This window comes from Balaenoptera ricei, chromosome 5 (genome assembly GCF_028023285.1).
Source record: "Balaenoptera ricei isolate mBalRic1 chromosome 5, mBalRic1.hap2, whole genome shotgun sequence".
NCBI classification, from domain to species: domain Eukaryota; kingdom Metazoa; phylum Chordata; class Mammalia; order Artiodactyla; family Balaenopteridae; genus Balaenoptera; species Balaenoptera ricei.
In genome coordinates, this window is record NC_082643.1 from 93,391,881 (window position 1) to 93,404,538 (window position 12,658).

A 12,658-nucleotide genomic window follows, 5' to 3' on the forward strand; every position below is an offset into this window, starting at 1 on the left:
GGAAAAATTAATATATCCTGCTCCCAAAGTCCACCTCCTGAATTTGGGATGATTCGTTGTCTATTCAGGTATTCAACAGATGCAGGCACATCAAGTTGTTTGTGGAGTTTTAATCCACTTCTTCTGAGGCTGCTGGGACAGATTTCCCCTCCTCTTCTCTGTTCGCACAGCTCCTGGGGATCAGCTTTGGATTTGGACCCGCCTCTGCGTGTAGGTCGCCTGAGGGCGTCTGTTCCCCGCCCAGACAGGACGGGGTTAAAGGAGCCGCTGCTTCGGGGACTCTGGCTCACCCAGGCCGCGGGGGAGGGAGGGGTACAGAGGAGGCGGGGCGAGCCTGCGGCGTCAGAGGCCGGCGTGACGTTGCAGCAGCCTGAGGCGCGCAGTGCGTTCTCCCGGGGGATGTTGTCCCTGGATCACGGGACCCTGGCAGTGGCGGGCTTCACGGGCTCCCGGGAGGGGCGGTGTGGAGAGTGACCTGTGCTCGCACACAGGCTTCTTGGAGGCGGCAGCAGCAGCCCCAGCGTCTCACGCCCGTCTCTGGGGTCCGCGCTGATCGCCGCGGCTCGCTCCAGTTTCTGGAGTTCGTTTAGGCGGCGCTCTGAATCCCCTCTCCTTGCGCGCCGTGAAACAAAGAGGCAAGAAAAAGTCTCTTGCCTCTTCGGCAGCTGCAGACTTTTTCCCGGTCTCCCTCCCAGCCAGCTGTGCTGCGCTAACCCCTTCAGGCTGTGTTCACGCCGCCAACCCCAGTCCTCTCCCTGCGATCCGACCGAAGCCCGAGCCTCTGCTCCCAGCCCCGCCTGCCCCGGCGGGGGAGCAGACAAGCCTCTCGGGCTGGTGAGCGCTGCTCGGCGCCGAGCCTCTGTGCGGGAGTCTCTCCGTTTTTCCCTCTGCGCCCCTGTTGCTATGGGATCCGCGCTGTTAGCTGCGGCTCGCGCCCGTCTCTGAAGTTCGTTTAGGCGGCGCTCTGAATCCCCTCTCCTCGCGCACCAGGAAACAGGGAAGAAAAAGTCTCTTGCCTCTTCGGCAGCTGCAGACTTTTTCCCGGACTCCCTCCCGGCTAGCTGTGGTGCACTAACCCCTTCAGGCTGTGTTCACGCCGCCAACCCCAGTCCTCTCCCTGCGACCGAAGCCCGAGCCTCAGCTCCCAGCCCCGCCCGCCCCGGCGGCTGAGCAGACAAGCCTCTCGGGCTGGTGAGTGCTGGTCAGCGCCGAGCCTCCGTGCGGGAAGTGCGGGAATCTCTCCGCTTTGCCCTCCGCACCTCTGTGGCTGCGCTCTCCTCCGTGGCTCCGAAGCTTCCCCCCTCTGCCACCCGCAGTCTCTGCCCGCGAAGGGGCTCCTAGTGCGTGGAAATCTTTCCTCCTTCACAGCTCCCTCCCACTGGTGCAGGTGCCGTCCCTATTTTTTGTCTCTGTTATTTCTTTTTTCTTTTGCCCTACCCAAGTACGGGGGGAGTTTCTTGCCTTTTGGGAGGTCTGACGTTTTCTGCCAGCGTTCAGTGGGTGTTCTGTAGGAGCAGTTCCACGTGTAGATGTATTTCTACTGTACCTGTGGGAAGGAAGGTGATCTCCGCGTCTTACTCTTCCGCCATCTTCTCTCCTCTCGGGACTAACTTTTAATTTTGATTTTTATGCTAGATTAAATAGTAGAAAGTTATGGAACACATGACAGTGGACCTACAAAAGCAAAGAATAGCTTATGTAAATAGAAAAAAATAGGCTCATAAACAAGTATTTTTATAATAAGTGTTCTGCTGTTAGAGTTGCAAATCATGAGCACACTGTGTTTATAAATTTTGCATTATTTTTTCTAGAAAAATTCTAAGGATTTAAATCGAAGTTTCCAAGTCCATCTGATTTCTTAATATAAAAATCAATTGCAGCGGTTTTCTATTCTGTTTTTTTAAAAAGCCTCATTGATCAAATACAAATAGAGTAAAAGCCATCATTAAATACATCCCTAGGCATTACATATTCAGACTTCATGATCACGGATCAGCTGGTAGGACCTATCTATTATAAAGGCAACTTGAGGATGTCTGAGGGATCTACCAAAGCAGCTTTCCTTTCCAAGAGCAGAGGTCCCTTCTCCAGGTGAAATTGCCCAGCCACCCTTCCTATAGAGGTCCCTCCAGGCCATTGTTTCGGATAATCTTAGCATACTCCTTGGCTGACATGTGAGGCACTTGGGGTTTTGTTGGATCTTCAAAATCAACGTGGAAGAGACCAAACCAGCTGCTGTACCCGTGGGTCCACTCAAGTTATTCAGAAAAGACCAGGCACAATATATTTGAAGATTGACTTTATCAAGTGGGATAGCTAAAATTACAAAAACAAAAAATTACCATTTCCCCAAAGGTTTTATGAGAACACAAAATCACTGATGACCAGTGTGGATGGGTGTCTTTCTCCTGCAGAGGATCACAGTGGGAACAGAAAAAGCCTTGTCTCAATCCCCTTTTTAAATTTCCTGTTTTAACCAAGCAAGGGCTTCATTCAAGAAGTTAATTTACATGCCTTTTTATTTGTTGGCCCCCCCTTCTTTAGATCAGGGAGCTCTTTAATCTCTGAATTTCAGCCAAGGTTCAAGAATATAATAGACCCCAATTAATTTTTATTAAAATTGTAAATAAATGAATAAATAAATTATGACACTAAAAAAAGAAGTTAAATTACATAATTCTAAATATTTGGTTATTCATTCATTTTGACATTCATTTTATTCATTGTCTTTTACTCAATACACATCTTTTCAACATCTACTATTCTTCAGACACGAAGAAACACACACAGAGTTTCTCCGTAGTGCCCTAGAAATGTATTCAGTAAAAACACTACCCAGGGGCTTCCCTGGTGGTGCAGTGGTTGAGAATCCTCCTGCCAATACAGGGGACACGGGTTCAAGCCCTGGTCTGGGAAGATCCCACATGCCGCGGAGCAACTGGGCCCGTGAGCCACAACTACTGACCCTGTGCATCTGGAGCCTGTGCTCTGCAACAAGAGAGGCCGCGACAGTGAGAGACCCGCGCACCGTGATGAAGAGTGGCCCCCGCTTGCCGCAACTAGAGAAAGTCCTCGCACAGGAACGAAGACCCAACACAGCCAAAACTTAATTAATTAATTAAAAAAAAAAACAAAACACTACCCAGCTTCTAAATGTAACTTCAAGATAATCTAGAAAGCCCATTGGTAAATTGGAAAAAAGTGATAATAACACAGCTGAGGAAGCCCCAGTACTTACCCTGTGACCAAACTGAGGTATATCTTATAATTCTGGAAATAGAATCTCCAAAATGAAAAGGATCAGCACAGGGTTCTGGCTGTGCCTTTATCCTAGACTGAATAGACACAGAAATGCCACAGCATCTTCTCTGCCCCACATCTAAACTCAGAGTAGTGCTTAAGCCCTAAGAGCCAAAGCACTAGACCACCTCCCCTCCAAATGCACATATGCACAAACACAATATTCTATATAATTTCATCTGTGGATGCCCCAGAGTCCATCCGTGGACTCCATATTAAGATGCCAAAGTGTGGAGAATTCTTTAAGTAGCTTTACAGTAATTTCTCTCTTTTAATCAGCGAATTGAGCTCATTTTTTAATTAGCATTTTAAGTTTGGCAAAACTTTTAGGTTGTGTGAATCATTACATTGAACATTTTCTTTTTTTTAAAACCATAGCAAGTAAACCTTATCTATGGGATGTACTTAAATCTGTTTCATGGTGCAGAAATTAAATTAAAAGGCAAGTTTTCTTTGTAAGGTAGATATAATCCTAAATAAGTTAGGTGAAAATGAACATTTATATAATAAATCAAATTTTAATTTTACTGGGGCTTTCTTTCAATGTAAATGACTCTTCTAGCTTCAGCAAACCAAGATCCACTTTTTAATTTTTTCTGTTATAAATCTGTATTTTTCAGGTCTCTCAAAATTACTATACCCATATACTATTACACATGTGTTGATGGCCAAATCTTAGAATTTTTTTTTTAACTATGGATAGTCCATAGACAAATGGAATTTTTTTTTTTTTTTTACTACGGATATTCTGTAGACAAATGGAATTTTTTTTAGTATGGATATTCTATAGAAAAATAGATTTTTTTTTTTTTTTTACTATGGATAGTCCATTGACAAAGGTTTTCTGACAGGTTAGTTGATGCATAACCCCTCTACCTTTGTGCATGGAGGCATACAAAGTGCTTTACTTAGAGAATGCCCTGTGAATGGCCTCAAGGCAGGAATTAAACCAAACTGGATTGACTCTTTTTAAATAAAGTATTATTGGAAAATGAAATATATACCATTCAAGCACATCAAGCTTTACAGGAGTTAAAACACTTGCTAGGTATTCTTTCTCCCACTTGTCCACCTTGTCACACGTCTCCTCCCCTCTCTTGTCAACCACAATTTGCAAAATACCAATATTTTTAAATAATCTTTTTAAATTTAATTTCTGGAAGGAATATATCTAAGAATGAAAATGACTAAAACCAAATACCAGGCCATAAAATGGCAATCTTTTTTGACTACCTTATAATTCAATGTGGGGACATGTGAAAATCTGCATATCTTCTTTCTCATTTGCAGAACTACTTCTCAACAAGCCAGTCTGCCAGGTATAAAGCCAGACAGTTTCTGAAAACATGCACAGTCCCACCAATCACGTACAAAAGGACTGATTCATGTGCTAAACCAGGAGATAAAAACAATGCCCTGCCTGCTTGGAAGGGAGCAAAAAGGAAATCTTGACAATTTCATCATTAACTGCCAGGAGTTCCGCAGCAGGTACTAAACGGCCTGAGTGACACTGGTGGATGTCTCTGCATTTTCATTGCAGGAACATTCAAGTAGAGAATTACCTGGTTAGGCCTGAGGAGCTAGCCTGCTGGAATCCTTCTGATGGTGCTACCACTGGTAAAAATTACAAAACTGTATCGGAACCTGCATGCTTCTCCTGTTCCTATCTCCTCAAGAACAGAAAGAGACCATCATCACATTTCTTGTCACCATGATTTATGGGTCCCAAATCTTAGTAGGGAAAAAACACTTCTGTGAATTCACTCTCTTTCTTTAAGCAGAGTTGCAGGCAAAGTAAACACAGACTGACAGGAACTGCAGATGGGTACAAAGTACACGGGGATGAATACGATACCCATCCCGGGGTCAGAGTTTGGTTTTGGAATAAAAGGCCGGTAGGAAAGATCTCACAGTCAGCAGTTGAATTTAAAGATGCAAGGAGAAAAATATCTAAGACTTATTAATATATTATAGCCTTCAGCTGTTCTTATTATAAGAAATCTATGCCAGTGTTGTACTATACACACACACATATTTATGCATGTACACATACACTCACTGCCCTGTGTTGGCCAAACTGAAAAGGTTGAGGAAACAGTCCTTCACCAGACTGTTCTCACTGCTGACACCAAATTCAAGTTCAAGGGGTTCCCAAAACCATGCTCAGTTTCAATAATTTGCTAGAAGAACTCTCAGAACTCACAGAAACCTCTTATAGTCACAGTTATGGTGTATTACAGCAAAGGACACATATTAATATAAGCCAAAGGAAAAGACACATAGGTCAGCAATTGATGTCTTCAAACACAAAGTTTACATTGTCTTTTTCCCTAGGAGTCAGGACAAGTTGTCCTCCTGGTGTTGACATGTGACAACACGCACAGAGTATTGCCAACCAGAGAAGGTCACCTGAGCTTTGGTGTCCAGAGTTTTTATAGGGACTTTGTTACATTGGCATGATTGATTGATTGCCCATGTGGATGTCTCAATCCCCAGGTCAAGTGACACCATGTGACCCAAAGTCCCTCGCTCAGTCACGTGATTGGTCTTCCTAATATGACTAGCACTCACCCTAAACAAGGACATTCATCAGGTTGGAATAGATTTTTTTCTCCCAGAAGCTAAGGGCAAAGGCCAATCCACGCTTTTGGCAAAACCAAACTCTTTACTACACACACACATATGAACACACACATTTTAGAAACACCTTATTTCATGGTATTGGGCAAATTCCTCTCAATTTACTGACTTAACAAGGTGTCGTGATTATGCCTCTGTCTATCATGTTAGAAAGGGCTAGAAATCGGGCACTCAGCATCAGTGGGATTTATTTCCCCACAGTTTATAAACATAGATAATCTGTGTTTTCAAGATTGCCTAGGACTTACATAAGACATCCATGAATGTGACATAACTGTGAAGCTATGAAACATACCACTAATCCACAGATCCAAGCTGCCAGGACACGAAACAGTGGAAAGGTGCAGGACAGTGTAAAAGGCAGCACCTAACAAAAAAAAAAAAAGAGAGAGAGAGAGAGAGAAAGAGAGAGATAAAGCACCAAGAATGGATAAGAAGAAAAATAATAGGCCCTTAGGTCATGACCCTGGGGGTGAGTTGGACACCAGGCAAGGCCTGGGAGTGACCTGACTGCGAGACTACTTTCCTCCTGAGACATCTCTGTGCTGCTCGTTTAAAAGGCAATTCTTGGTATTGAGTAGAAACGTGTTTCCATCAGACCATTTTAGATTCAACTGTTTGGTGCCCAAGAGAATAAATCTAAACCTTCTCCTCCAGAGAAAGGCAACAGTCAGGGCTTCAAGTTCAGGTCACTGCAGATATTTATCAAGACAGTTCATTTATTCATAGAACAAATGTTCATTAACTGTCTCCTATATGCTGGGTACTGTTCTGGCTCTGAGGTTACAGCATAAGAACTGTGTGGCTGACAAGGTCTTGGTGCTCTGGCCTGGTATCAGGCCTGAGCCTCTGAGGTGGGAGAGCCAAGTTCCGGACATTGCACCAGCAGAGACCTCCTGGCCCCATGTAATATCAATCAGCAAGAGCTCTGCCAGAGATCTCCGTCTCAATGGTAAGACCCAGATCCACCCAACCAACAGCAAGCTCCAGTGCTGGATGCCCCATGCCAAACAACTAGCAAAACAGGAACACAAGCCCACCCATTAGCAGAGAGACTACCTAAAATCATACTAAGTTTACAGACACCCCCGAAACACACCACCAGATGTGACCTTGCCCACCAGAAAGACAAGATCCAGGCCCCACCCACCAGAACACAGGCAGCAGTCCTCTCGGCCAGGAAGGCTACACAAGCCACTGAACCAACTTCACCAACTAGGGGAAGACAACAAAAACAACGGGAACTACAAACCTGAATCCTGCAAAAAGGAGACCCTAAACACAATAAGTTAAACAAAATGAGAACACAAAGAAATATGCAGCAGATGAAGGAACAAGGTAAAAACCCACCACACCAAACAAATGAAGAGGAAATAGGCAGTCTACCTGAAAAAGAATTCAGAGTAATAATAGTAAAGATGATTCAAAATCTCAGAAAAATAATGAAGAAAATACAAAAAAACGTTAACAAGGACCTAGAAGAACTAAAGAGCAAACAAACAATGATGAACAACACAATTAATGAAATTAAAAATTCTCTAGAAGGACTCAATAGCAGAATAACTGAGGCAGAAGAACAGATAAGTGATGTGGAAGATAAAATAGTGGAAATAACTACCACAGAGCAGAATAAAGAAAAAAGAATGAAATGAAATGAGGACAGTCTCAGAGACCTCTGGGACAACATTAAACACACCAAACTTCAAATTATAGGGGTCCCAGAAGAAGAAGAGAAAAAGAAAGGGTCTGAGAAAATATATGAAGAGGTTATAGTCAAAAGCTTCCCTAACATGGGAAAGGAAATAGTCAATCAAGTCCAGGAAGTGCAGAGAGTCCCATAAAGGATAAATCCAAGGAGAAACATGCCAAAATACATATTAATCAAATTATCAAAAATTAAATACAAGGAAAAAATATTAAAAGCAGAAAGGGAAAAGCAACAAATAACATACAACGGATTCACCATAAGGTTAACATTTGATCTTTCAGGAGAAACTCTGCAAGCCAGAAAGGAGTGGCAGGACATATTTAAAGTGATGAAAGGGAAAAACCTACAACCAAGATTACTCTACCCACCAAGGATCTCATTCAGATTCAACAGAGAAACTAAAACTTTTACAGACAAGCAAAAGTTAAGAGAATTAAGCATCACCAAACCAGCTTTACAACAAATGCTAAAGAAATTTCTCTAGGCAGGAAACACAAGAGAAGGAAAAGACCTACAATAACAAACCCAAAACAATTAAGAAAATGGTAATAGGAATATACATATCGATAATTACCTTAAATGTAAATGGATTAAATGCTCCAACCAAAAGACAGACTGGCCAAATGGATGCAAAAAAAAGACCCGTACATATGCTGTCTACAAGAGACCCACTTCAGACTTAGGGACACATACAGACTGAAAGTGAGGGGATGGAAAAAGACATTCCATGCAAATGGAAATTAAAAGAAACCTGGATTAGCAATTCTCATATCAGACAAGATAGACTTCAAAACAAAGACTATTACAAGAGACAAAGAAGGACACTACATAATGATCAAGGGATCAATCCAAGAAAAAGATATAACAATTGTAAATATTTATGCACCCAACATAGAAGCACCTCAATACATAAGGCAAATGCTAACAGCCATGAAAGGGGAAATCAACTGTAACACAATAATAGTAGGGGACTTTAACACCCCATTTTCACCAATGGACAGATCATCCAAAATTAAAATAAATAAGGAAACATAAGATTTAAATGACACATTAAACAAGATGGACTTAATTGATATTTATAGGACATTCATCCAAAAACAACAGTATACACATTCATCTCAAGTGCTCATGGAACATTCTCCAGGATAGATCATATCGTGGGTCACAAATCAAACCTTGGTAAATTTAAGAAAATTGAAATTGTATCAAGTATTTTTTCTGACCACAACGTTATGAGACTAGATATCAAATACAGGAAAAAAACTTTAAAAAATACAAACATATGGGGACTAAACAATACACTACTAAATAACTAAGAGATCACTGAAGAAATCAAACAGGAAATCAAAAAATACCTAGAAACAAATGACAATGAAAACACGATGACCCAAAACCTATGGGATGCAGCAAAGGCAGTTCTAAGAGGGAAGTTTATAGCAATACAATCCTACCTTACGAAACAAGAAACATCTCAAATAAACAACCTAACCTTACACCTAAAGCAATTAGAGAAAGAAGAACAAAAAGACCCCAAAGTTAGCAGAAGGAAAGAAATCATAAAAATCAGATCAGAAATAAATGAAAGAGAAATGAAGGAAATAATAACAAAGATCAATAAAACTGCAAGCTGGTTCTTTGAGAAGATAAACAAAATTGATAAACCATTAGCCAGACTCATCAAGAAAAAAAGGAAGAAGACTCAAATCAACAGAATTAGAAATGAAAAAGAAGTAACAACTGACACTGCAGAAATACAAAGGATAATGAGAGACTACTACAAGCAATTATATGCCAATAAAATGGACAACCTGGAAGAAATGGACAAATTCTTAGAAAAGCACAACCTTCTGAAACTGAACCAGAAAGAAATAGAAAATATTAACAGACCAATCACTGAAATTGAAACTGTGATTAAAAATCTTCCAACAAAAAAGCCCAGGACCAAATGGCTTCACAGGTGAATTCTATCAAACATTTAGAGAAGAGCTAATACACATCATTCTCAAACTCTTCCAAAATATAGCAGACGGAGGAACACTCCCAAACTCATTCTACGAGGCCACCATCACCCTGATACCAAAACCAGACAAAGATACCGCAAAAAAAAAGAAAGCTACAGGTCAATATCACTGACGAACATACATGCAAAAATCCTGAACAAAATACTAGCAAACAGAATCCAACAGCACATTAAAATGATCACACACCATGATCAAGTGGAGTTTATCCCAGAATGCAAGGATTCTTCAATATGTGCAAATCAATGTGATACAGCATGTTAACAAATTGAAGGAGAAAAACCATATGATCATCTCAATAGATGCAGTAAAACCTTTTGACAAAATTCAACACCCATTTATGATAAAAACTCTCCAGAAAGTGGGCATAGAGGGAAACTACCTCACTATAATAAAGGCCATATATGACAAAGCCACAGCCAACATCATTCTCAATGGTGAAAAACTGAAAGCATTTCTACTAAGATCAGGAACAACACAAGTCTGTACACTCTCACCACTATTATTCAACATTGTTTTGGAAGTTTTAGCCACAGCAATCAGAGAAGAACAAGAGATAAAAGGAATCCAAATTGGAAAAGAAGTAGTGAAGCTGTCACTGTTTGCAGATGACATGATACCATTCATAGAGAATCCTAAAGATGCTACCAGAAAATTACTAGAGGTAATCAATGAAATTAGTAGAGTAGCAGGATACAAAACTAATGCACAGAAACCTCTTGCATTCTTATACACTAATGATGAAAAATCTGAAAGAGAAATTAAGGAAACAGTCCCATTTACCACTGAAACAAAAAAGAATAAAATACCTAGGAATAAACCTACCTAAGGAGACAAAAGACCTCTATGCAGAAAAGTATAAGACACTGTTTAAAGAAATTAAAGATGATTCAAACAGATGAAGAGGTACACAATGTTCTTGGATTGGAAGAATCAACATTGTGAAAAATGACTATACTACGCAAAGCAATCTACAGATTCAATGCAATCCCTATCAAACTACCAACGGCAGTTTTCACAAAACTAGAACAAAACATTTCACAATTTGTGAAAACACAAAAGACCTCAAACAGCGAAAGCAATCTTGAGAAAGAAAAACAGAGCTGGATGAATCAGGCACCCTGACTTCAGACTATACTACAAAGCTACAGTAATCAAGACAGTATGGTACTGGCACAAAAACAGAAATATAGATCAATGGAACAGGATAGAAAGCCCAGAGATAAACCCACACACATATGGTCACCTTATCTTTGATAAAGGAGGCAAGAATATACAATGAAGAAAAGACAGGCTCTTCAGTAAGTGGTGCTGGGAAAACTGGACAGCTACATGTAAAAGAATGAAATTAGAACACTCCCTAACACCATACACAAATATAAACTCAAAATGGATTAAAGACCTAAATGTAAGACCGGACACTATAAAACTCTTAGAGGAAAACAGAGGCAGAACACTCTGTGTCATAAATCACAGCAAGATCCTTTTTGACCCACCTCCTAGAGAAATGGAAATAAAAACAAAAATAAACAAGTGGGACCTAATGAAACTTAAAAGCTTTTGCCCAGCAAAGGAAACCACAAACAAGATGAAAAGACAACCCTCCTAACAGGAGAAAATATTTGCAAATGAAGCAACTGACAAACTATTAATCTCCAAAATATACAAGCAGCTCATGCAGCTCAATATCAAAAAAAGAAACAACCCATTCCAAAAGTGGGCAGAAGACCTAAGTAGACATTTCTCCAAAGAAGATATACAGATTGCCAACAAACACATGAAAGGAAGCTCAGCATCACTAATTACTAGAGAAATGCAAATCAAAACTACAGTGAGGTATTACCTCACACCAGTCAAAATGGCCATCATCAAAAGATCTACAAACAATAAATGCTGGAGAGGGTGTGGAGAATAGGGCACCCTCCTGCACTGTCGGTGGGAATGTAAATTGATCAGCCACTATGGAGAACACTATGATACAGCCACTATGGAGGTTCCTTAAAAAACTAAAAATAGAACTACCATAGGACCCAGCAATCCCACTACTGGGCATACACCCAAAGAAAACCATAATTCAAAAAGAGTCATGTACCACAATGTTCATTGCAGCACTATTTACAATAGCCAGGACACTGAAGCAACCTAAGTGTCCATCGACAGATGAATGGATAAAGAAGATGCGGCACATATATACAATGGAATATTACTCTGCCATAAAAATAAACGAAACTGAGTTATTTGTCATGAGGTGGATGGACCTAGAGTGTGTCATACAGAGTTAAGTAAATCAGAAAGAGAAAAACAAATACCGTATGCTAACACATATACATGGAATCTAAAAAAAAGTAAAAAGAAAGAAATGGTCATGAAGAACCTAGGTGCAGGACGGGAATAAAGACACAGACCTACTGGAGAATGGACTTGAGGACACGGGGAGGGGGAAGGGTAAGCTGGGACAAAGTGAGAGAGTGGCATGGACATATATACACTATCAAACATAAAACCGATAGGTAGTGGGAAGCAGCCGCATAGCACAGAGACATCAGCTTGGTGCTTTGTGACCACCTAGACAGGTCGGATAGGGAGGATGGGAGGGAGGGAGATGCAAGAGGGAAGAGATATGGGGATATATGTATATGTATAGCTGATTCACTTTGTTATAAAGCAGAAACTTACACACCATTTTAAAGCAATTATACTCCAATAAAGATGTTAAAAAAAAAAGTCATGTACCACAATGTTCATTGCAGCACAATTTACAGTGGCCAGGACATGGAAGCAACCTAAGTGTCCATCAACAGATGAATGGATAAAGGAGATGTGGCACGTATATACAATGGAATGAATATTACTCAGCCATAAAAAGAAATGAAACTGAGTTTTTTATGGTGAGGTGGATGGACCTAGAGTCTGCATACAGAGTGAAGTAAGTCAGAAAGAGAAAAACAAATACCATATGCTAACATATATATATGGAATCTAAAAAAAATAA

General features: G+C 40.8%; 1 pseudogene; it reads right to left on the bottom strand.

The window, feature by feature from the left end:
- Positions 1–2,114: 2,114 nt before the first annotated feature.
- LOC132366569 (cytosolic beta-glucosidase-like) overlaps positions 2,115–12,658 on the bottom strand; it is a 138,474-nt pseudogene continuing 127,930 nt past the window's right edge.